Here is a 24,330-nt window from a genome sequence, read left to right on the forward strand (position 1 = left end):
TCGCCGCGCTTGCTGCCGGCGTGCGTCTCCAGCCTCCGGCCGCTCCCCGCCCCGCCCTTATCACACAATCACGTCCTCGCCCTGCCGCGGCCGATAGCGGCTAGACACGGCTTGCAGGACCGTCACTGCCCGCCTCGTCATTAGCGGCGGTAATGAGCCGCCTGCCGCAGGTGTCCGCCCCGCCCCGCCCCGCGCCACTCGTGCATGCCGCCGCTCCCGCATTTTGGGCGCTTAATTAATGAGGCGGTGCGGCGGGGCCTGTGATAGCCGGGGCCACGCGGGGCCGGACATGCAGATGTGGCGCCGCGCTGAATGGGAATGTCCCGCGCGGCGAGGACGCGGCCAGGACCTTGCCTTGTAGGGTGTGTGTGAGTGTGTGTTTACTGTTTACCTGATAAAAGTTTTACAAGATTATCAAATTCGTAACAAAAAGCTTTTATCATAACATATTGAGTGTTTATGTGAATTATAATTGAGTAGCCTATGTATGGGGAAGAGTAGTGAGATACCTACAGAGAGAGAGAGAGAGAGAGAGAGAGAGAGAGGAAGCATCATGACCGTTAGGACTTAGGAAGGAAGGAACCTCGTACCTTTAAACTGACGTGCACGTGGTAAGCCCCCCTCCCCCCCCCACACACCAGCGTCCCCCTCCCCCCTTACACGTGCCCAAGTATGGAGGGAAGGGGACATGGGGGTCGGGGGGAGGTAGCCAGCCGCCGCCGCCGCTACCCTCTTCTTACCCTCCTTTCTTTAAATCCTATTGTAGTAGTAGTAGTAGTAGTGGTAGTAGTAATTGGTTGTTTTGATGTTTCTTTTTCATCTTTTTCTTCTTCTTCATCTTCAAGCATTTCATTTTGGTATTCTTCATTTTTCTTCATTTCTTCGTTTTTACAGTAGGCTTAGGGGGTGGCGGTGGTGGTGGTGGTGGTGGTGGTGATGCGGTTGGAGGGAAAATAATGGACACTTGTTGAGTCTCTCTCTCTCTCTCTCTCTCTCTCTCTCTCTCTCTCTCTCTCTCTCTCTCTCTCTCTCTCTCTCTCTCTCTCTCCTCTTTCCTCTCCCTCCCTCCCACTTCCTCTTCCTCCTTCTCCTCCTCCTCCTCCTCCTCCTTCTCCTAACCCTACTTTCCTCCCTACATCCTGTCTTCTCCCTTACCGTCTTAAATTCCATCTCTTTCCTCCATCTTTTTCCCTCCTTTTCCTCCTTCACCCTCCTCCTCCTCCACTTTTTCTTCCTCTCTCTTCTTACCTTCCATCATCTGCTTTCTTTTCTTCCCCCTTTTCCTTCTTATATCTCCCTTTTCTTCGTCTGTCTTCTTGTTACTTTCCATCATCATCTCTCTCTCTTTTTCTTCCCCTTTTTCTCCTGTCTCCTTTATTTTTCATTATTTGCTTCTTCCTTTTTCTTTCCCCTATTTCTCCTTTGCTTCACTTCTCCTTTCATCATCATCATCATCTGCTTCTCTCTCTATATCTCTATCTATCTATCTATCTATCCGTCCCTTCGTCCATTCCTCCATCCCTTGTCATCCTTGCACCCTTCTCTCACATTGATATACATAAGCCTCCCCTGCTCTCTGTGTGTGTGTGTGTGTGTGTGTGTGTGTGTGTGTGTGTGTGTGTGTGTGTGTGTGTTGGACTGGACATGTGTTTCTGGGCATGTGTCGTGGGCGCAGGCTGGGCTGGGGACGCGTGTATATTGTGACACATGAGTTCTCTGTCAGTGTGTATACTCCCAGGATGTGTGTGTGTGTGTGGGGGGGGGGGGAGGGAGGCGAGTATATGTGTGTGTGTGTGTGTTTCTTTTTCCTTCCATCTCCTTCCTTCCCTCTCTCCGTTTCTCTTCTTCCTCTCCTCTGTTCTTGTCTTTCCTTCCCTTCATTCTTTCTTCCCTCCCTTCCTTCCTCTCCTTTCCTCCATCCCTGCTTGTCCTTTCTTTCCCTCCTCTCCTTTACCCTTCCCTTAACCCTTTCCTCCCTTCATGCATCTTATCACAGTCATGTATGAGAGAGAGAGAGAGAGAGAGAGAGAGAGAGAGAGAGAGAGAGAGAGAGAGAGAGAGAGAGATGGGCACGGCACTATGGGAGCGTAGGATGTGCTGAGAGATGAAGAAGAAGGAAAAGAAGAAGGATAAGGATGAGAAAGAGGAGGGAAGGAGTGCCAGGCGTGGAGGATTCTTAGCTGTTAAGGGAGGAGGAGGAGGAGGAGGAGGAGGAGTGCCACGCGGGATGGGAACTTAGGAAGGCAGTGTGGCGGGGGCGTGGGGGGCGTGGCCGCTGATTGGCTGAGGAGGCGGCGGCCCGTGCGCTGAGTGGCGGGCCGAGGGACGCAACAAGTGCCTGCTGGTGAGTGTCAGGCGGGCCATATGTGCTGGACACCCGACCCGCCGCCCGCCGCCCGCCGAGACCCGCTGATCACCGCGACCTTCCTTTGTTACTGCTACGATTCCTCCTTCTGCTGTTACTGTTCCTGCTGGTGCGACGGATCCTCTTCCTTATTCCCTCCCTTCCTTTGTTTTCTCTTTCCTCCTCCTCCTCCTCCTTCTTCCTTCTCTTTTCTTCTCTTTCGTTTCTCGTTGATAGATTGCTGTTAGTTGTGTTCTTCATGATGTTATCCTGTCCTGTTCCCCTCCTTCCTTCCTTCCTTCCGTCCCTTGCTATCTCTTCCTTCTCCCTCTCCCTTCTTCCTTCCATCCTTTTCCTACTCCTTCTTTCTCTGTCTTGCTTTGCTTCCCCTTCTTCCTCCTTCATTCCTTTCTTTCTTCTAATCGTTATTTATTCCCAGATTGCTATTATTTTTTCTGATTTCCTCCTTTCTCCCTTTCTTCGCTACTTCCTCCTTTTTCCCTCTCTCCTTCATTCCTTCCTTCCTTTCTTCCATCCGTTACTTATTCCTTGATTGCTATTGCGTTTCCTTCTTTCCCTGGCTACCTCTTCCTCCCTTCTTCCTCCTTCTCCTTTCCTTCCCTCCCTCCTTCCTTTCATTCCTTACATATTGCTGTTAATCTCTTTTGTTACCTGTATTTTTGTTTCTAGTTCCTTTTAAATACTGTTACTCTCTTCTGTTACTTCTCCTCTGTCCTTTCTTCCCTCCTCCTCTTCCTCCTCCTCTTTGTTACTCTATACTCGCCTCCGTTCCTCTTTCTCCTCCTCTGTTCCTCCTGCTTCTTCTGCTGTTTGTGTCCTTCCTCCTTTCTGCTGTCCCTTCTGCTCCCTCTCTCTCCTGCTGTTCTCATATTAGTGTTTCTGCTGTTACTGTTCCTACTGCTGTTCCTGTTACTGTCTACCGTCGCGTTGAGAGCTGTTACGGCATGCTGTCACGGGGCTGTCCTGGGTGAGAGGAGAGAGGGGCTGGGGCTTTTACTGGGGCAGGGGGGTGAAGAGGAGAGGGTGGCAGGGGGTTGGGGGGGGGGGATGGCCAGAGGGTGGAGGAAAGGAGTGGGCTGGGAGGGATTCTTGTACTGGTCCACGCCACCTGGTCCATGGGGGGGGCTGGGTTTGGGGTAAGGGGGAGGGGGGTAGTACTCTCCCTCCCTTCCCTCCCACGGTACTATAGGGAGCGTCTCTCTCTCTCTCTCTCTCTCTCTCTCTCTCTCTCTCTCTCTCATTTCTCTTTTTCTTGTTTTATTTGGTTTTAAGTAACTTTTAACGCACATTCTCCTTTCCCGCGTCTCTCTCTCTCTCTCTCTCTCTCTCTCTCTCTCTCTCTCTCATTTCTCTTTCTTGTTTTATTTGGTGTTAAGTAACTTTAACGCACATTTCGTTTCCTCTCTCTCTCTCTCTCTCTCTCTCTCTCTCTCTCTCTCTCTCTCTCTCTCTCAAGCGTGGTTTCTCTTTTTCTTGCTTAATTTGGCGTAGGGTAACTTTTAACGCACATTTTCCTTTCCCGCGTCTCTCTCTCTCTCTCTCTCTCTCTCTCTCTCTCTCTCTCTCTCTCTCTCTCAAGTGTGGTTTCTCTTTTTCTTGCTTAATTTGGCGTAGGGTAACTTTTAACGCACATTTTCCTTTCCCGCGTCAATATGTAAGCGACTGTGTCCATGCGAGCTGAAGTTCATGAAATAGGAGAGATTAATTGATCCATTGATAGTTTATTGTTGCAAGTAAACAACAAAGGAGAAGGGAGGAGCATGCCATCCCAACCCCCAGGCAGTACAGAGTGTGATTATACAACTAAGGATACATGTGGAAGTAGCACCAGGAAACTAAAAAGATACAGTGGTAAAGAGTAGGAAGTTCAAGAGAATGGTAAGCAAGTGGTTGGCGGCGGCGGCGGCGGTGGGGCGAGGAAATAAAGAGCTTTACACTGGGTTTAGGGAGGCGGCGGGCGAGTGTTGGAACCATGGTTGGGCCACGATTGCCACGCGCCACCACACCGGGGACCTTATCCTCAAACACCTCGCCACTTGCACACAGGGCTTTCGAAGGAGTTTGGGGCATTTCCAGAGGTACCTTTATGACCCTGGTGGAAGTTTGACCCTTCTTCTGTATCATGAACGTAAAAAAACCCCTCATGAATCCCATATGACAGGAGTTTTGGGCATTTCCAGAGGTACATTTATGACCCTGGTGGAAGTTTGACCCTTCTTCTGTACCACGAACGTAAAAAAGAACTCATGAATCCCATATGACAGGAGTTTTGGGCATTTCCAGAGGTACATTTATGACCCTGGTGGAAGTTTGACCCTTCTTCTGTATCATGAACGTTAAAAAAAACCTCGCGAATCCCATATGACAGGAGTTTTGGGCATTTCCAGAGGTACCTTTATGACCCTGGTGGAAGTTTGACCCTTCTTCTGTATCTTGAACGTAAAAAAACCCCTCATGAATCCCATATGACAGGAGTTTTGGGCATTTCCAGAGGTACATTTATGACCCTGGTGGAAGTTTGACCCTTCTTCTGTACCACGAACGTAAAAAAGAACTCATGAATCCCATATGACAGGAGTTTTGGGCATTTCCAGAGGTACATTTATGACCCTGGTGGAAGTTTGACCCTTCTTCTGTACCACGAACGTAAAAAAGAACTCATGAATCCCATATGACAGGAGTTTTGGGCATTTCCAGAGGTACATTTATGACCCTGGTGGAAGTTTGACCCCTCTTCTGTATCATGAACGTAAAAAAACCCCTCATGAATCCCATATGACAGGAGTTTTGGGCATTTCCAGAGGTACATTTATGACCCTGGTGGAAGTTTGACCCTTCTTCTGTACCACGAACGTAAAAAAGAACTCATGAATCCCATATGACAGGAGTTTTGGGCATTTCCAGAGGTACATTTATGACCCTGGTGGAAGTTTGACCCTTCTTCTGTATCATGAACGTTAAAAAAAACCTCGCGAATCCCATATGACAGGAGTTTTGGGCATTTCCAGAGGTTCCTTTATGATCCCGGTTGTTAGGTTAGGTTAGGTTAGATAAGGTAAGTTAGGTTGTGAGGTTGTTAGGTAAGGTTTGGTTGGTTAGGTTACGCTCGGTTAGGTAAAAGTAAACCCTCATGAATCCTATTTGACAGGGTTTTTGAAGGAGTTTTGGGCATTTCCAGAGGTACCTTCATGACCCTGGTGGTAGTTTGACCCTTCTTCTGTATCATGAACTTTAAAAAAACACTCATGAATCCCATATGACAGACTTTTTGAAGGAGTTTTGGGCATTTCCAGAGGTACGTTTATGACCCCGGTGGTAGTTTGACCCTTCTTCTGTATCATGAACTTTAAAAAAAACACTCATGAATCCCATATGACAGACTTTTTTAAGGAGTTTTGGGCATTTCCAGAGGTACCGTTATGACCCCGGTGGTAGTTTGACCCTTCTTCTGTATCATGAACTTTAAAAAAACACTCATGAAAACACTTAATCCCCTTTTCGACCTTTGTAATTAGTTGAGAAATGGAAGTGCCTGAGATGCCGACCCAGGGCAGGCGCGGCGAGGCTTGGAGTACTACTATGGGGGTGGGGGATGGGGGTTGGGGGGGGAGGTTGAAGGTGTGTAACTGGGTCTATCTAATTCTCTCTCTCTCTCTCTCTCTCTCTCTCTCTCTCTCTCTCTCTCTCTCTCGTTACGACACCCAAACAGAATGACATGCTTTTTTTTTCCCTTTTTTCATCTTATTTTATCACGAAACAAAATTATATACGTACGTGTTTTTCTTTTTATTTTGTTTGTCATCGTTTTACTTGCTTCACACTTCCTTTCGTAGTTCTCTCTCTCTCTCTCTCTCTCTCTCTCTCTCTCGTTCAGTAGCTGGTGTCTATATAATGCGGGTCACGACACACAAGCGGAAAGAGTTTAAAGTGTTGGAAGGAAAGGCGAGAGTTAGATTATCAGGGAACACCATCAGCAAGGCAACGAGACGGAACCGAGGCGAGGAGGCAACTTAGGGAAGAAGAGGAGGGCCTTATATATTCCCTGTTATGTTTCTCACACTCTTGAACGGGGCAGGTTAGGTTAGGTAAGGTTTGGTTAGGTTAGGTTAGGTTAGATAAGGTTAAGTTAGGTTGTTAGGTAAGGTTTGGTTAGGTTAGATAAGGTTAAGTTAGGTTGTGAGGTTGTTAGGTAAGGTTTGGGTTGGTTAGGTTAGGTTAGGTTCGGTTAGGTTAGATAAGGTTAAGTTAGATTGTTAGGTAAGGTTTGGGTAGGTTAGATAAGGTTAAGATAGGTTGTGAGGTTGTTAGGTAAGGTTTGGTTAGGTTAGATAATGTTAAGTTGTTAGGTAAGGTTAGGTTAGGTTACGTTCGGGTAGGTTAGATATGGTTAAGTTAGGTTACGTTAGGTAAGGTGAAGGTTAGATTAGTCTAGGTTACTTAGGTTAGGTTCGGTCTGGTGAGAGTAAAGTGAGTTAGTTTTGAGTAGGAATCCTAATGAGTGTTTTTCAGCACACTCTATGGAGATCTTGTCCTGGGGGGGGGGGGGGGTTAGGGGGAATCTGTCTTGGGGCGTATCAAGGTGGGGGTAGCGGTGTTTGACCAGGCCTGAAGGTGCTAACTGCGAGCGCGAGGAAAGACTAGTGAGGGAAAGGGAAAGGCATTTGATTCCTGTGTGTGTGTGTGTGTGTGTGTGTGTGTGTGTGTGTGTGTGTGTGTGTGTGTGTGTGTGTGTGTGTGTGTCCTTCAGGTGTAGCTCAATCTTATCAGCGTCAACAGGTAAATAGTGATGCTTGACTACCTGTTGCTGGCCTTAATGAGACACGCACAGGCTAGATTCTTACCTGCCTTCAGCATCACCAGCATCATTCTTCTTCTTCTTCTTCATTATCATCTCATCCTTCTCCTTCTCTTTCTCGGTCTTCTTGTTCTTTCTCTTCATCATTATCATCATCGTATACTTTCTTCTTCTTTTCATCATAATTATTCTTGTGTGTAAGTGACCAGCATCATCCACACACACAATCACACCAGAGAACTTTCCATTAGCGACCCCTCCCATTGATCCTCGTAATGGTGTTAGGAGGGAGGGAGAGAGGGCTGGATGTGTGTGTCGTCACCTGCTGTACCCAATGATTGCTTTCGCCACCTGTAGTATACCATTGATTCCCTCCCTCAGACCGTGACCATTACCTCTATCTCTCGTTGATGACCGGGTGCACTCTGGTTATGTGGTGATGACTGGTTCTGCTGTATGTTTCCTAATTGATGACTGGGATAACAAAATAATAAGGAACAACAGAAGGTAAGGCTTAGAAGAAAGGAACAGGAGCCAAGAAGTGAAAAAAAGTGGTTAAGAGAAATAGCTAATCAAAAGGAAGAAGAGAAGGTGAGGTTTAGGGGAAGGAAAATAGGAGAAAAGATGAATGAGGAGATAGGGAGAGGGACGAGGAAGAAAGGATAACAGCAGACTTAGGTGACACAAGGAAGAAGAGAAGGTGAGGTTTAGGGGAAGGAAAATAGGAGAAAAGATGAATGATGAGATAGGGAGAGGGACAAGGAAGAAAGGATAACAGCAGACTTAGGTGACAAGGAAGAAGAGAAGGTGAGGTTTAGGGGAAGGAAAATAGGAGATAGGGAGAGGAACAAGGAAGAAAGGATAACAGCAGACTTAGGTGACAAGGAAGAAGAGAAGGTGAGGTTTAGGGGAAGGAAAATAGGAGAAAAGATGAATGAGGAGATAGGGAGAGGAACAAGGAAGAAAGGATAACAGCAGACTTAGGTGACAAGGAAGAAGAGAAGGTGAGGTTTAGGGGAACGAAAATAGGAGATAGGGAGAGGAACAAGGAAGAAAGGATAACAGCAGACTTAGGTGACACAAGGAAGAAGAGAAGGTGAGGTTTAGGGGAAGGAAAATAGGAGAAAAGATGAATGAGGAGATAGGGAGAGGGACAAGGAAGAAAGACTTAGCTTACGTGACACGCAGCGTTTGCCTTCAGGAGTTACTGTTATGTGTGGCGGGGCGAGGGGCGAGGAGAACCCGTCGTCCTTCAGCGCCTTGAGTACCCTGGCGGCGGCTTCTCCAGTCACCAGGGAGCAACGGTGAAGATGGTCGCGATAACATTCCGCGTCTCAACACCGATTGGGGCCATTTTCTTATGCACTCCGGCGCCCAAGCACACACACATTTGGCAGGGCTTTCGTACGAGTTGTGGGCGTTTCCTTGGGTAGTTGATTGGTCTATGTACCTATCTTTCGGCCACCTCTTTGGATTCTTTTTAGGAGCAGCGAGTAGCGGGCTTTTTTTTTTTTTTTATTAATTTTTTTTTTTTGTGTGAGTGTCTCCTTTTGTAAAAAACAAAAAAAAAATGTTGAAGGAGTTAAAATGGAAGAAGTGTTTAAATGCCTTTCTTTAAATAATACATGAAATTAAAACGTTTAAATAGTTAAAATTAAATCAAATGAAATTAAAATGGCCTTCCTTATATATAGCACATGAAGTTGAAGTACTATTTGAATTAATATTCCTTTCATAATACAAAAAAGCGTCCATTAAGTAAAGGTGTTAATGGTCTACCTGTCCCTTTAAAAGCTACAGGTACATAAATGGTCCCCGTCAGGTCTCGTCCGTGCAGGTGTCGCGCCTTACTAAGGGTCCGCGGGCTCCATACTCATGAGGGAGGCGCCATACAGGGACAGGTCACGTGTAGGGCGCTGGCTCATGGGTATGGGCCCCAAAGTTGCCAGATTGTCTCACTCAGCCTCTTATATTTACCGACTTCCGACCCAAAAACTGTCTCGTGGACCCCAATAAGGAGATTCACTTATAATTATCGTTAAAATAGTTAATTCCTGATGTTTGTTGGCAATAGTTAGGCGTCAGAAACCGGTAAATACTATGCCCTGAGTACGACGGGCCCGACCCTCGTAGCGATGCTCTGTACGGCAAACGAGAACTATTCGGCCCCTTTTTCTCTGACGCTCTCGGCTCTCACATCATTATTTTCTAAGGCCGCAAAGGAGATTAATCGGGTTCTCATGAGTGTCAAACTACCATTAGGCTCATAAAAACTACCCGAAGCTACCCATGGAAACACTTGAGCTCCGGTTTCTCATACGCTTCCACCTCTCACATCAGCTCGGGTTCTCTTGAGTGCTTCTTCACGTACATGGTGCAAAAGCTTCGTCAAACTATCATTAGCCCGGTAGCAGAGACGGTCCAAATTTGTGGCTTTACCATGTAGCAGCGACGGGCCAAATTTGTGGCTTTACCGTGTAGCAGAGACGGGCCAAATTTGTGGCTTTACCGTGTAGCAGCGACGGGCCAAATTTGTGGCTTTACCGTGTACCAGCGACGGGCCAAATTTTTGCCATGATATAAACCCCCCAAAATAGATGATGCATAAACGGATCACAAATGCGTTGATATATATTATGAAATGGTTTGTGTGAGTGATGATTTTTTCTCATTTTTCTCGCTTAGAGGGGCCTTTAACAAACATGATCCCTGCAGCTACCGGGCTAGGCTCATAAAACTACCCATGGAAGCTCTAACACACCCCTACGAAAGCCTTGTCAAATATGCGTATGTAGGCCCCTAAATGCTTGAGTATAAGGGCCTTCGTGTCGTCACCTATCCACCATAACCGTCCTTAGACCCGCCAACCTCAGCCCCTTTCACCCTCAGTAGCGTCCAATGTCTGTCAACCCCAATTGTCCCATGTGTGACCCTCGCGACGCCTTATAAGTCCGGTAGACTCTTCACTCATCAGTTCAGCGTCTTCCTTCTGTCTTGGGGCGTCAGTGTGTGTGTGTGTGTGTGTGTGTGTGTGTGTGTGTGTGTGTGTGTGTGTTGATTGCTCCGTCTCAACCTTTCCTATAAGACTGCGGCTCTTTAAGGAAAACTCGTTGTGATTATCTCCTCCTCCTCCTCCTCCCTCTCCTCTTAAAGCTGTCTTCCCTCCCTTGTCTTCTCTTGTCTTTTCCTGCAGGTGTTACACGGCCATTGATCCTCTCCTCCTCCTCCTCCTCCTCCTCCTCCTCCTCCTCCTCCTCCTCCTGTCTCCTCTTCGTCTGTCAATAAAGGTTCAAGCCGTCATTTGTGCCAGTAAGCATTAGGTTATCGCTTGTTAATTAACGTACAGAAATAGAGAGGTAGAAGTATATACATTAGTTTCCTCAGTGATCTTGCTGCGTGGTTATTTGATGTAGTTTTTATCGCTATTATTATTGTTTTATTTCTGCTTTAAAAACTCGGAGTAATAGTAGTAATTTAAACCTTGGGTAAAGAAAGTTTTAAGCGTTCTCTCTCTCTCTCTCTCTCTCTCTCTCTCTCTCTCTCGATTTCATCCATCCTTCTATCTCCTTTCTCTTCTTTCCCTTGATGTTTTTATTTACTCTCTCTCTCTCTCTCTCTCTCTCTCTCTCTCTCTCTCTCTCTCGTTTTTTCCTCGATTTCTCATCCATTTTTTCTTTATTTTCCTCTTCTTTTCCCTTCCTTGTGTTTTCCTTCATTTATTTTCTTTCTATCTATCTATCTAGTTATCTACCTTTCCTTCTATCTCCTTCCTTTCCCTTGATTTTTTTTTTTTACTCTCTCATTTTCGCTCATTCTCTCTCTTGTTAAGTTGATAAAATGTACAAGCCTTGCCTCTGAACTTACTAACTCCTCTTCCCTCCTCCTCCTCCTCCTCCTCCTCCTCCTCCTCCTCCTTCTCATACCTGTTTCGTCCACTCCCTTTATTGGTAATCGTGGGACCGGTGGCTCTAAACTTGCTCATTTTGTCTTTGTTTTGACACCTTGAGAGAGAGAGAGAGAGAGAGAGAGAGAGAGAGAGAGAGAGAGAGAGAGAGAGAGACTAGAATTGCGATAAGGAAAGTGTGAAACGAGTACAATGATGATAAACACACACACACACACACACACACACACACACACACACACACACACACACGTAATTTTTGGGTGATAAAATAAAGTGAAAGAAAAAAAAGTCATGTGTCATTCTGTTTGGGTGTCGCAACGAGAGAGAGAGAGAGAGAGAGAGAGAGAGAGAGAGAGAGAGAGAGAGAGAGAGAGAGAGAGAGAGAGAGAGAGAGATGACGGCCACGGTAGGGAAGCGGAAATGTGTACACACTGATGACACACACACACACACACACACACACTTACACACACACACACACACACACACACACACACACACACACACACACACACACACACACACACAGCATTGGGCAAGAGTGATAATGACCAGGGAGACACGAAGAGAGAGAGAGAGAGAGAGAGAGAGAGAGAGAGAGAGAGAGAGAGAGAGAGAGAGAGAGAGAGAGAGAGAGAGAGAGTAAAAAAAAAATCAAGGAAAAAGAAGAGAAAGGAAGGAGATAGAAGGAAAGGTAGATAACTAGATAGATAGATAAATAGATAGAGAGAGAGAGAAAGAAAATTAATGGAGGAAAACACAAGGAAGGGAAAAGAAGAGGAAAATAAAGAAGAAAATGGATGAGAAATCGAGAAAAAAACGAGAGAGAGAGAGAGAGAGAGAGAGAGAGAGAGAGAGAGAGAGAGAGAGAGAGAGAGAGAGAGAGAGAGAGAGGGGCCATCAAAGTGGGCCACGAGTGCAGCCTGGCGTGCCCCGGGGGTGTACGGGGTTGCCTGCTTCAAGTATGCCCCTGGAGCTAAGTTAGGGGGTGGGGGAGGACGGGGGGCGGGGGGAAGGGGGGAGGGGACGCTGGGAACTGGAGGAAAAAGGGGAGAGAGGGAGAGAAAGACAAATGGGAGAGATGATAACAAGGAGGATTTGAAGAAGAAGAAAATTGAAGAAAGTGGATGAAGAAGAAGAAGAAGAAAATTAAGTGGATGAAGAAGAAGAAGAAGAAAATTAAGTGGATGAAGAAGAAGAAGAAGAAAATTAAGTGGATGAAGAAGAAGAAGAAAATTAAGTGGAAGAAGAAGAAGAAGAAAATTAAGTGGATGAAGAAGAAGAAGAAGAAGAAATTTAAGTGGATGAAGAAGAAGAAGATTAAGTGGATGAAGAAGAAGAAGAAGAAAATTAAGTGGATGAAGAAGAAGAAGAAAATTAAGTGGATGAAGAAGAAGAAGAAAATTAAGTGGATGAAGAAGAAGAAGAAGAAAATTAAGTGGATGAAGAAGAAGAAGAAAATTAAGTGGAAGAAGAAGAAGAAGAAAATTAAGTGGAAGAAGAAGAAGAAAATTAAGTGGATGATGAAGAAGAAGAAGAAAATTAAGTGGAAGAAGAAGAAGAAAATTAAGTGGATGAAGAAGAAGAAAAAAATTAAGTGGATGAAGAAGAAGAGGAAGAAAAATTAAGTGGATGAAGAAGAAGAAAAAAATTAAGTGGATGAAGAAGAAGAGGAAGAAAAATTAAGTGGATGAAGAAGAAGAAAAAAAAAGTGGATGGGAGGAGAAAGAGTAAACGAGGGAGGAAGCAAAATAGAAAATAAAGAAAGAAGGAGAAAGAAGGAAGGAAGGAGAAGCAAAATAGGAAATAAATAAAGAAAGAAGGAAGAAGCAAAATAAATAAATATAGACGGAACAAAGAACAGAAAAGAAGAAGGGAGATAGCAACAAAAAGGAAGAAGGGGAATAAGGAATAAGGAAAAAAACAAACAAAATGATGGAAAAATAAACAACGTAATAAAGAATAGGAGCAAAAAGTTGAAGAAAGGGAAGAAGTAGCAACGTAGAGAGGAATAGGAACAATGATAATAAACAGGAATAATGGCAAGGGAGGAAAAATCGTCGAGAAGGAAAGTGGAAGGACAAGAAACGGGAACAAGAAGGAAGGGGAGGAGAAGAGAAGAAGAGAAAGGAAGAAAAGAAGATGAGGAAGTAGAGAAGAGAAGAAGAAGGAGGAGGAGGAGGAGGAAGAACACTGGCATAGGCGAAGTAAAGGAGAAAAAAAGAAAATTATGAAGAGGAAAGATATAAAAGAGAAGAATATGGAATAGAAGGAAGCAGAATTAAAGAAGAGAAGAAGAAAGGAAGGAGGAGGAGGAGGAGGAAGAAAAAGAAGAAGCGACAGGGAAGGAAAGAGGAGTAAAGGTGAAAGGTAATAGAGAGAGAGAGAGAGAGAGAGAGAGAGAGAGAGAGAGAGAGAGAGGGAAGGATGACAACACGGAATGAAAAGAACAACAGAGGAGAAGAAGAAGAAGAAGAAGAAGAAGCAAGACCAAGATAAATAAGAAGGAAGAGGAAGAGGAGGAGGAGGAGGAGGAGGAGGTGGTTATACGTTGACTAGCCGACACACACACACACACACACACACACACACACACACACACACGTAAGGCTCAAATGATCACCTTTTTTTGCGTTGGGGTCAGCGGTGCGCAGAGAGAGAGAGAGAGAGAGAGAGAGAGAGGGGAGGGGGCCTGACCCTTCCAAATTAGGAGGTTTGACCCAGAACAGTAAAACCTAATTGACGGAAACTATTGTCTGAGAGAGAGAGAGAGAGAGAGAGAGAGAGAGAGAGAGAGAGAGAGAGAGAGAGAGAGAGAGAGAGAGAAATTAAAAGGACAGCAAATGTATATGGGGAGGAAAGAGAGGAAAAATAGGAAAAGAGGAGAGAGAGAGAGAGAGAGAGAGAGAGAGAGAGAGAGAGAGAGAGAGAGAGAGAGAGAGAGAGAGGTAAAGTGCAAAGATGGCTGGGATCTGCGGTGAGGAAGAGGAGAGCAGGGGTCGGCGGGCGGGCGGGCGGGCTGGAGAAAGAGGAGGGAGAGAGAGAGAGTAAGGAGGGAGGGAGGGCGGTGGTCAGAGTAAGGAGGGAAGGAGAGAGGGAGGGAGGGGGAGGAAGGAGGGCGGGGGGCAACACAGGCACAGCAGCAGAGTCGGCCAGGCAGTGGTCACGAAGCGCTGCGGGGCCTCGCCGGGGGACACAGGTCGGGCCCTCGCCGCCTCACGCAACGATGCACACGTAAATATACTCTGGCCAGTCTCACCCTGCCTCCCCTGCCTCAGACCTTCATACAGCCTCACTCTGACGCACCCTGCCTCACATAACACGGATTCATACCTTGGCAAGTCTCACCCTGCCTCCCCTGCCTCACTCTGATTCACCTTACCTCACCTTATCTTGCCCTTCCTCATACCACCTCATCACCCTGCCTCAAATGTACTCTGGCCAGCCTCACCCTGCCTCAGACCTTCATACAGCCTCACTCTGACTCACAACCCGAACTTGATCAGCCACCTCCTGCCTCGCCCTCGTCCTCCTCTGCCTCACGCAACCCGAATACACTCAATCATACCTTAGCCTGTCTCACCCTGCCTCAGCTCTCCTTAGACAACACGAACTTTGCTCTCATCGAAGTCGCTCTTGCTAAAAAACTCTCCGATTCTTCTTTTTTGCAGAGGGAGAGAGAGATAGGAAGGAAGGCAAGGAGGCTGAGGGAGGGAGATGGGGAGAGAAAGAAGGAAGGCTGTTAAGATGAGGGAGAGAGGGAGATGGGGAGGCTGAGGAAGGGAAGGAGGGAGAGGAGGGAGGGAGGGAGGCAGCCGTGAAGCGTGGAGACCTTGTTGACTTTGTGTGTGTGTGTGTGTGTGTGTGTGTGTGTGTGTGTGTTGTAGGCAATAGATGTTTAAAACCCAAATTTAATAAACGTTCGAAGCCAGCCAGATCCTGTGTGTGTGTGTGTGTGTGTGTGTGTGTGTGTGTGTGTGTGTGTGTGTGTGTGTGTTTTGTATACGTGATAAATCTTCAAATCGAATACTGAGAAGAATATAAGGAAGGAAAAAGGAAAGGCGAGTAAAATAAATGATGCAGAAGGATAAATGGGAGTGTGTGTGTGTGTGTGTGTGTGTGTGTGTGTGTGTGTGTGTGTGCCTGCTTAGTGGGTCAGCAGGAGTCAGTTTGCGTGGACGGTGACGAGCAGGGAGACTGTTTGCTGACCCTGTGCTGGAGGAGGAAGAAGAAGAAGAAGAAGAAGAAGATTGAAATGAAGAAGGAGGGGAAGTTAGTGAAGGAAGGATGGGGGAAGGAAAGTGAGAGGGAGGAGGAGGAGGAGGAGGAGGAAGTAGAAGAGGAAAAAGAAGGGCAGAGAAAGAGGAATGGGATGGGAAAGGAATAGGAAGAAGAAGGGAAGGTGGTGAGGAAAGGAAGAGGGAGGGAGGAGGGTGGGAAGGGAACGGAAGGGGAAGGAAGAGGAGGAGGAGGAGGAGGAGGAGGTGGGCGTAAGAAAACAAGGAGGCAGGCGAGAGAGAGTGGGCGATGATGAGAGAGAGAGAGAGAGAGAGAGAGAGAGAGAGAGAGAGAGAGAGAGAGAGAGAGAGAGAGAGAGAGAGAGAGAGGAAGCGTGGTTGAAAAGTGAGACAAATGAATAAGCAGAGGAATGAAGGGAGTGTGGGAACGAGTGAGGAGAAGGAGGAAGGGAGGGAGGGAGGGAAGGGGGAGAGAGAAGGATATACTAGAAGAAAGAGAGGAGGGGGGGGGGAGGGGGAGGGGAGGAGCAGGTGGCGGATGGAGGGAAAAAAAAAAACATTGGGAAGGAAAGGAGAGAAGGGAAAATAAAGAATAAAACAAAGAATTGGAAAGAAAATAAAAAGAATGAATGTGTATTAATGGAAAGGAAGGGAAAGATGGGGGATGTAGAAGGGTGCGTAAATAACATCAGGAGGAGGGTAGGGGTAATATAGGAAGGGAAGGTCAGCTCAGGTCAAGCCCTTTAAAGCACAGGTCACACGTCAGGTCAGGGGTCACGTTACACATACACACACACACACACACACGCACACACACCAACAACAAAGAGTTAGGACAGCAACAATAACAACAACAACAAAAACAACATTTACTAGAAAACCCACCGGATGTGTGTGTGTGTGTGTGTGTGTGTGTGTGTGTGTGTGTGTGTGTGTGTGTGTGTGTGTGTGTTGGGTCACTCTCTTGTGTGGCAACAGTGAGGGACAGGGGGAAGAGGAGGAGGGTAGGGAGGGACAGGGGGCGCCAAGATGAATTTTTGGGTAGTCGAAAAATAGTGTTATCTTAATCTTCTTCTTCTTCTTCTTCTTCTTCTTCTTCTTCTTTATCACAGTTTCGTTGTCTAATTTTATCTTTGTTTTATGTTACGCACCGAAATCATATCTTTATTTTTTTTTATTACTAAAGGAAAGATACAATGCTCTCTCTCTCTCTCTCTCTCTCTCTCATTTTGCCGGATATGAGTTTAAAAATAAATGGTACGCGATAAAGAAGAGAAAATTTAACTGATAGAAGAGAGAGAGAGAGAGAGAGAGAGAGAGAGAGAGAGAGAGAGAGAGAGAGAGAGAGAGAGAGAGAGAGAACAAATGAGGAAGATAAGGGAAAGAATAACAAGAATAACTGAAGGAAAAGCAATACAGTATAAAAAAAGATGATGGATGGGGAAAAGGATTATGAAGGAAGAGGAGGAGGAGGAGGAGGAGGAGGATTAAGGGTCAGAAAGAGGAATAGTAATTGAAAGGGGGGATGGATGATGAGGGAGAATGTAAATAGAAGATGAAGGATGAGGTGGAGAGGAAGATAATGAGGGGATGGAGAAGGAGGAGGAACACAAAGAAACACAAAAGAAGAACAAACAACAGCAGATATGATTGTCCTTACGAGGCTGTTTGTGACAAGCTGCACTAACTATCTAATCAAAGGTGGAAGATGAAGGACAGCAAAGGCGAAGGCTCCTCCCCACCCCCCCATCCCTCCACCCAAAGCTGGCAGGAAAGGAAAAAGAATCATGCATCATGGAAATTATGTAGGAAAGAGGAAAGAACTACCATTACTGCTACCACTAACCGGGCGATAAGAACGAACAAGGACATCAGTATTCGAAAGACTTATCGTTATTTCGACAGTGAGTAATATCTTAGTTGCTGGTTGAATTCAAAATACTTGTCTTGAGGAGGAGGAGGAGGAGGTGGAAGAAGAAGAAGAAGAAGAAGAAGAAGAAGAAGAAGGTGTTTAGCTAATTAAGTATTGACTGTTTTGAATACACGCCAGAGGGAAGGGAAGGCACAGGTGATGGGTTCCCGGATGTTGGCGGTGACCTCTGACCTCCCCTCTGTGTGTATGTGTGTGTGTGTGTGTGTGTGTGTGTGTGTGTGTGTGTGTGTGTGTGGTGCTCAAATCATCACGGCAGAGACAGACAGACAAGGTGTGATTGCTATACCAGGATGGGTGCAGCGTGGGTATGGGGGGAAGGGAGTAAGGGTGTGGGTGTAGGGTAGGTGTACGTGGTAGTGGGTGGGTGTGGGTGTGAGTTCCTGTCCCCCCTAACTCGCCCATCAACCGTTTCTCTCTATCTCTCGCCCCCCCCCCCCCCCCCCCATACACAAGACACCTCAGGCGGTAGGTACGTTAATACATGTCTTGCTTCGTGTCTTACCCTTTCCGTTGCGGCCTTGAACCACCTCCCTCCCTCCCTGGCCCGCCGTTTTAATAGACCTGCAGAGTGGCCGACGGAGGTGCATTACGATGTAGCAAGCGGCGGCGGCGGTGGTGGTAGTGGTGGTGAGACTTGCCTGTGTGCGATATGTTTTGCTTGAGGCCTTGGGGGGTGCGAGGGGGGCGCTGCTTGGCGAGGCGTGGGAAGGTGTGCGCGGCGCTGGGCTCGGGGCCGGGCACAGTGGCCGCGGCGTGTCATTAGCGTCCCGCATTTACATAAGCAGGCGCCGAGTGGAGGGTGGACATGCAGTAATTGCCGCTGTAACATGAAGGTGGCGGAGACCAGGGGCGGGGGCGGCGCCGTGTGGGGGGGGGGTATGTGGGCAAAGGGCAGGGTTTGGGTGTGCTGGAGGGTGGCGGTGGGCAAGGTGGTAGTGAAAGGGGCTGTGGTTCAGGGGCGGGGCAGGGCCAGGTGAGGGGAGGGGGTGTTGTGCCGGGAGGACTGGGGTGGGGCAGGGGGCAGGTGAGGGGGGGGTGCCGGGGTGCCTCGTCCTGCCCCGCCCCGCCGTGCTGACAGGCAGCCACTCTTGATGCAGCCACCAGGCCGCGCCGTGCACGCCAAACTGAACCCAGCACGGCGGGGCGCCCCACGAGACCGGCCGTGTGCGTGTGTGTCTGTGTGTGTGTGTGTGTGTGTGTGTGTGTGTGTGTGTGTGTGTGTGTGTTTGTGTCAGTCAGCCGGCCAGAGGTGCACGCCTGTGTGATGGCTGGGGGGGCGGGGGGGAATCGGTGGACGTGGCACCAGCACTGCCGTTGCCGTGCTCGTCATGCAGGGTAGGCCGCCCGGGCAGGCCAGTGTGCCGTGCCCCAGGAAGTGAGGGCGAGTGGCAGCTGACGGAATGCTGATCTTGATCCGGTCGGGCACGGAAGGCAGGGCGGGGCGTGGGAAAGCAAGGTGCAGCGGCGGCCGATACTTGCCAATACCACCGTGTTGACACAGGAGGGAGGCGGCGCCCTGCCTCACCTGTCCGGCGGCCGATGATTTGCTGCCAGAAACAACAAAGCGCCTCGCAGCGCGCCACAGCGGTGCACCGGTACTCCCGCGACACGGGCGCCCGACACGAGTTTATTCCTGCCTGCTGCTCACTAGCTTCTGCTGCACCTGCTGCATCATCCTCTTCCCATGTTGCTCCTGTTCTGCCTCTCCTCCCTCTTACATTCCTCCGTGTGGCTCTTCCTGCTGATACTCCATCCTCCCCTTGGCTCCCTCTCCTTACATCTTTTGCGTCGTGGATCTTGCTGCGAAGCGTTCACCCAGATACTCATGATATCCACTAAACAGACGTCCCTACACTCGTTTACCTACCAGAGAGAGAGAGAGAGAGAGAGAGAGAGAGAGAGAGAGAGAGAGAGGGGAGGGGAGAGAGAGCAGCATCCCCGGTAGTTAGCAGGTTGGTTCTCACGTGGACAGGTGTGTGTCAGCTCCCGGCACTCCAGTCTTTCTCACGCCTGCTCACGACGAGGCTGTTGAACTGGTCTTGTTGTTGTTGTTGCTGTTCTTGTTGTATTTGTTGTTTCTGCTCCTGGCCTCTTAAGTTTTGCCTATTTAAGTCCACGTCCCGGCAAGGAGTGTGTGTGGAGGGAATTTAAAGGAGACACACACACACACACACACACACACACACACACACACACACACACACACACACACACACACACACACACACACACACACACACACACACACGTCATTACCAGACCGTCATGCAATCTGTGGACTTCGAGAATGCTAAATATGTGTGGGCGTAAGAGGGAGGAGGAGGAGAGGTACACACACACACACACACACACACACACACACACACACACACACACACACACACACACTTTTTATTTATCCTACTACATAATTTCCTTTACATTCGTTTCTCTTTTCCTTCTTTATCATCTTCGTATTAGATTTGAAGATTTATCACGTATACAACACACACACACACACACACACACACACACACACACACACACACACACACACACTAATGAGGCGGGGTCCCAGCAGCGCGGCCAGCCAGTCCAGCCCGTGGCGTCCGAACAAACACCGTCATTTAGGAGTCAACGGGCGGACTCCTCGTGACCTGCATGGTGCTTACCCGCCTGGACGCTGCCCCACACCCCCCTCGCCCCCTGTGACCCCCTCCGACCCCCCTCCCCCGACCCCTCTCACCTGGTCCAACTCTCTCCTTCTGCTTCACCCTTTCCTTCCTCACTCCTCACCTCTCTCTCTCTCTCTCTCTCTCTCTCACCTCTTCATTCCACCTCCCTCCCTCACTCACTCCATCTCCTCCACTTTATCTCCAGCCTCCACAGCGAACCTCTCCCTCCCTCTCCTTCCTCATCTCCATCATCATTCTTTTCCTACTCCACTTTCCTCCTCCTCCTCCTTCTCTTCCTTTTCCTTGCTTCCCCTCCCTGATGCAGTACAGTTCTGGTCCCCTTACTGAAGACCCAAGAACGCATTAGAATCTGTACAGAGTCGAGTGAGTAAGACGATTCCTGGGTCGAGAAACTTGCCGTATAAGGATAGAGTTTAAACGTCCTAATTTGCATGCTCCAGAAAGGCGGAGGGCGCGAGCAGACTTGCTTGGAGAAGGGTGATGTCAACGAGGCTCTGGTAGTGAGAGAGGTGCATGGGAAGGACTTGTGGCACTGGGTTGAAGTTGGACAAGTTGAACGCATTCCTACGAGTCCAACCTTACTCTCGTTCTCGTTAGGTAGAACTCGTAGCAATGGGTTGAAGTTGGACAAGTTGAACGCATTGCTACGAGTCCAACCTTACTCTCTCTTGTTAGGTAGGACTTGTAGCAATGGGTTTAGGTTGGGTTAGGTCAGGTTTTGGAAAGATATTGATTGGTTGGTAAGAATTTGTTTACTTATATAGAGTTATGACTGACTGAATGATTGACTGACTGACTGACTGACTGCCTGACTGCTTCTCTCTCTTATTCCTTCTTCCCTTTCCTCCCAGTCTCTCCCCGTCTCCTTCCTTCCCCTCTTTCATCACTTCCTTTCCATTCCCTCCTTCTCTCATCCTATCTCTCTTCCTCCCCTTCCCATTCCCTCCTTCCCTCACACTTCCCCCCCCTTCCCCTACTCTTCCTCTCCCTCCCCTCCCCCCCAAAACTCTCCCACACCCTTAGAATCACCTTCCCACCCCCTCTCTCTCCCCCCCTTCCCCCAGGCACCCTTCTCCCATCATAACTATAACTATTCTTTACTGTTTCTCCCCCCCCCACCCCCTCTGACCTCACCTTCCCCTTCCCCTCCCCTCCCCTCCCCCCCAAGTACCCCTCCCCCTCCTCCTCCTTTACTCTTCTTCCTTTCTCGTCTTCTCTTCCCACTATGGTTCCCTTCCTCCTCCTCCTCCTCCTCCTCCTCCTCCTCCTCTCCGCTATTTACGGGAAGGGTTATGTGTGTACGCGCTCTGAATGCATGTGTACGCAAGATGATGGCCACACACACACACACACACACACACACACACACACACACACACACACACACACGGATGAGTTTATTAACGTGGTTGTCTGTAAACGTGAGGTGGGTGAGGTTGTGGATGAGTGAGAGTTCGGTTGTGTAAATGGATGATAGTTTTTGGTGTGGGCTTGTCAAGGTGTGTGTGTGTGTGTGTGTGTGTGTGTGTGTGTGTGTGTGTGTGTGTGTGTGTGTGTGTGTGTGTGTGTGTGTGTGTTTTACAACGAAGGAGACAGCTCAAGGGCACACAAAAAAAGGAAACAATAATAAAAAAAAGCCCGCTACTCGCTGCTCCTAAAAAAGAGAATCAAAAGAGGTGGCCGAAAGAGAGGTCAATTTCAGGAGGAGAGGTGTCCTGTAGGGGTGACAGGTGTGTTGGGTGTAGGCTTGACAGGTGTGGGCGTGGCAGTGTTGGTGGGAGGCGTGCGCGAACATCCCTCTCTTTGTCACCTGTAATCAAGCCACGGTTCTGTCAGGTGTGGAGAGCGGCAAACACTCACCACAGTTCTGAGTTTCCTGCCATTGCAAATATAAAATCCATGACGATCTAGTTTTGTCCAAGAGTGGGTGGATACGTGACTTGTGATGACGTTATTAATCAGGTGTTTTATTACTTGAAATACACCATTCGTAAATATACTTAATGCACTATTGTATTTGTATTTGATCTATCTCGGGTAGTTTTTTTTATAACCGCATAGAGCTTGGTCTCAGTCATGGGTCATCAGTCTCCTTGCCGAGGCTCAGTTTTTCAGCTTCAAGACCCATTGCAAAACTTATTCTATTTGATACAGAGAATGAGGTTTGTGTCCCTTCTTCCTCTTCCTCCCAGTCTCTCCCTGTCTCCTTGTTTCTTCCAATTTTCGTTATCAGCTTCAAGACCCAGAGCAAAACTTATTCTATTTGATACAGAGAATGAGGTTTGTGTGTCTCCTTCTTCCTCGTCCTCCCAGTCTCTCCCTGTCTCCTTGCTTCTTCCAATTTTCGTTATCAGCTTCAAGACCCAGTGGAAAACTTATTCTATTTGACACAGGGAATGAGGTTTGTGTGTCTCCTTCCTCGTCCTCCCAGTCTCTCCCTGTCTCCTTGCTTCCTTCTGCTTCCCCCCCTTTTATATTCTGCCTCATCAATCTCTCCTCTCTTCTTTTCTCTCCCTCTGCCATGTCATTTCTTCACTCTTTCCTCTCCCATTCGGTTGGCGACAGGACGCGGCGCTCAGCCTAGCCCACTGTGGTCACTTCCGGCAGCCAGCCTCACCCCGCTCCGCCCCGCCGTACGCGCCCCCGGGGGTAGGCATGCGAGGGCGTGGGCGGCGTGGCGTGGGCGGCGCCGCGTGCTGCCGCCGAACAGGGCCAGACGGACGCATGCCTGGCCGGACACGCTTCCGCCGGCCACACGCTGCCAGCACGCTTCCCTCACCCTACCTGTCTGTCTGTCTGTCCACCTATGCTGCATCTTCTTTATCTCACCTTCTCTCAATATCCATCCCCCTCTACATCCCTCATCCCTCTTTACATCTTCCTTCCTCCCTCTCGCTTTTCCTCCCCTTCTCGTCCCTTTCCCCTTCTCTCAGCATCCCTATCCCCCATATCTGCATCCCCCCCTCTCCTCTCCCTTTCCCCTTTTCCCCCCAGCATCCCTATCCTTCATCTCTGCATCTCCCCCCACCCCCCTCTTCCTTTCCCCTTCCCGTCCCTTCCCTCAGCATCCCTACCCTTCATCTCTGCATCTCCCCCCACCCCCCTCTTCCTTTCCCCTTCCCGTCCCTTCCCTCAGCATCCCTACCCTTCATCTCTGCATCTCCCATCCTCTCCCTTTCCCTTCCCCCTTCCCCCAGCATCCCTATCCCTCATCCCTTCATCTCCCTGCTTCCTCCCTCCTCCTTCTCCCTCCTTCTCTCCCCCCTCCCCCCATTTTCTCAACATCCTCCAGGGACTACCAGTGTCAGCCTGTTGGGGCGGCATCTGGGAGCCCCGACCCCCTGCCTCCCCCCTGCCCCATGCCCCCCCCGCCCCCCACAGCTGGGCTTAGGCAGGGCAGCAGCGTGGGAAACAGATTTTTTCTTTTTCTTCTTTTTTTATTACTGCCTCGTGTGTGTGTGTGTGTGTGTGTGTGTGTGTGTGTGTGTGTGTGTGTGTGTGTGTGTGTGTGTGTGTGTGTGTGGCATTTCCTGAACTCCACCTGTCCTGGCTTCTTTTTTTTTTTCTTTATTATTATTTTCTTTTTTCTAATTCATTCATTTATTTTTTTGTCTCCTTTTTTCTTTTTCTTTCATTCATTATTTCTTCTTGTCCTCTACTTTTTTCTTTCTTCTTTTGTTTCTTCTTCTTCTTCATCTTCCTCTTCTTCTTCTTCTTCCTGCTTTCTTGTTTCCTACTTTTCCTTCTCTCACGTCTGCTTCTACTTCCTCCTCCTCCTCCTCCTCCTCCTCCTCTCAATTAGCATCGCGTTGTTCACCTAATTCTCACAGTTTTTCCTCTTCCTCCTCCTCCTCCTCCTCCCTTTCTCCTCCAGATCAACTTTTTGCTCTCTCTCTCTCTCTCGCTCACAAAAAAGCGTATCTCCTGCAGGAATATCAATGCATCAGTCACACCACCTCCACCTCCACCTCCACCACCTCCTCCACCACCACCTCCACTAATCCTTCCCTTCCTCCCTCGTAACACAGCGTAGCACAGCACTAAGCACACGACGCCTGGAGTGTTGCTGTGTTGCTTAAGCCTCCCTGTTTTCTCTTCCTCTTCCTTCTCTTCTTCTTCCTCTTTTTCTTCCTTCTTTCTTTTTTTTTTTCTTCTCATTTTTTTATTTATTTGGTTGTTGTGGTGATGTTGTGGTCTCCCTCTCTTCTCTTCCTCCTCCTCTTCTTCCTCTTCCTCTTCTTCCTTCTTCTTCTTTGTCCTCTTCTTCCTCTTCCTCTTCTCACTTTTCTGATTTGTTAGTGTGGTTCTCTAGGCTCTCCTCTCTTCCTCCTCTTCCTCTTCCTCCTCCTTTGTCCTCTTTTCTTCCTTTTCCTCTTTCTCCCTCTTCTCAATTTTCCGTTTTGTTGATGTGGTTCTC

General features: G+C 48.2%; 1 protein-coding gene and 2 long non-coding RNA genes across 4 annotated transcripts in view; all 3 read left to right on the plus strand.

Moving 5' to 3' along the window:
- LOC126990811 (neurogenic locus Notch protein-like) overlaps positions 1–24,330 on the plus strand; it is a 154,823-nt gene that overhangs the window by 9,689 nt on the left and 120,804 nt on the right. The window lies entirely within an intron of this gene.
- LOC126990827 (uncharacterized) lies at positions 3,898–5,391 on the plus strand. Its single transcript, XR_007744810.1, has 3 exons — positions 3,898–4,443; positions 4,548–5,064; positions 5,169–5,391. It is a non-coding gene; the product is annotated as an uncharacterized LOC126990827 (long non-coding RNA).
- On the plus strand, positions 6,249–8,659 carry LOC126990823 (uncharacterized). Of its 2 annotated transcripts, none has more exons than XR_007744783.1 (3): positions 6,249–7,860; positions 7,968–8,144; positions 8,235–8,659. It is a non-coding gene; the product is annotated as an uncharacterized LOC126990823 (long non-coding RNA). The 2 variants fall into 2 exon arrangements; XR_007744793.1 differs by having other exon boundaries at positions 8,058–8,144.

This window comes from Eriocheir sinensis, chromosome 6 (assembly GCF_024679095.1).
Source record: "Eriocheir sinensis breed Jianghai 21 chromosome 6, ASM2467909v1, whole genome shotgun sequence".
NCBI lineage: Eukaryota > Metazoa > Arthropoda > Malacostraca > Decapoda > Varunidae > Eriocheir > Eriocheir sinensis.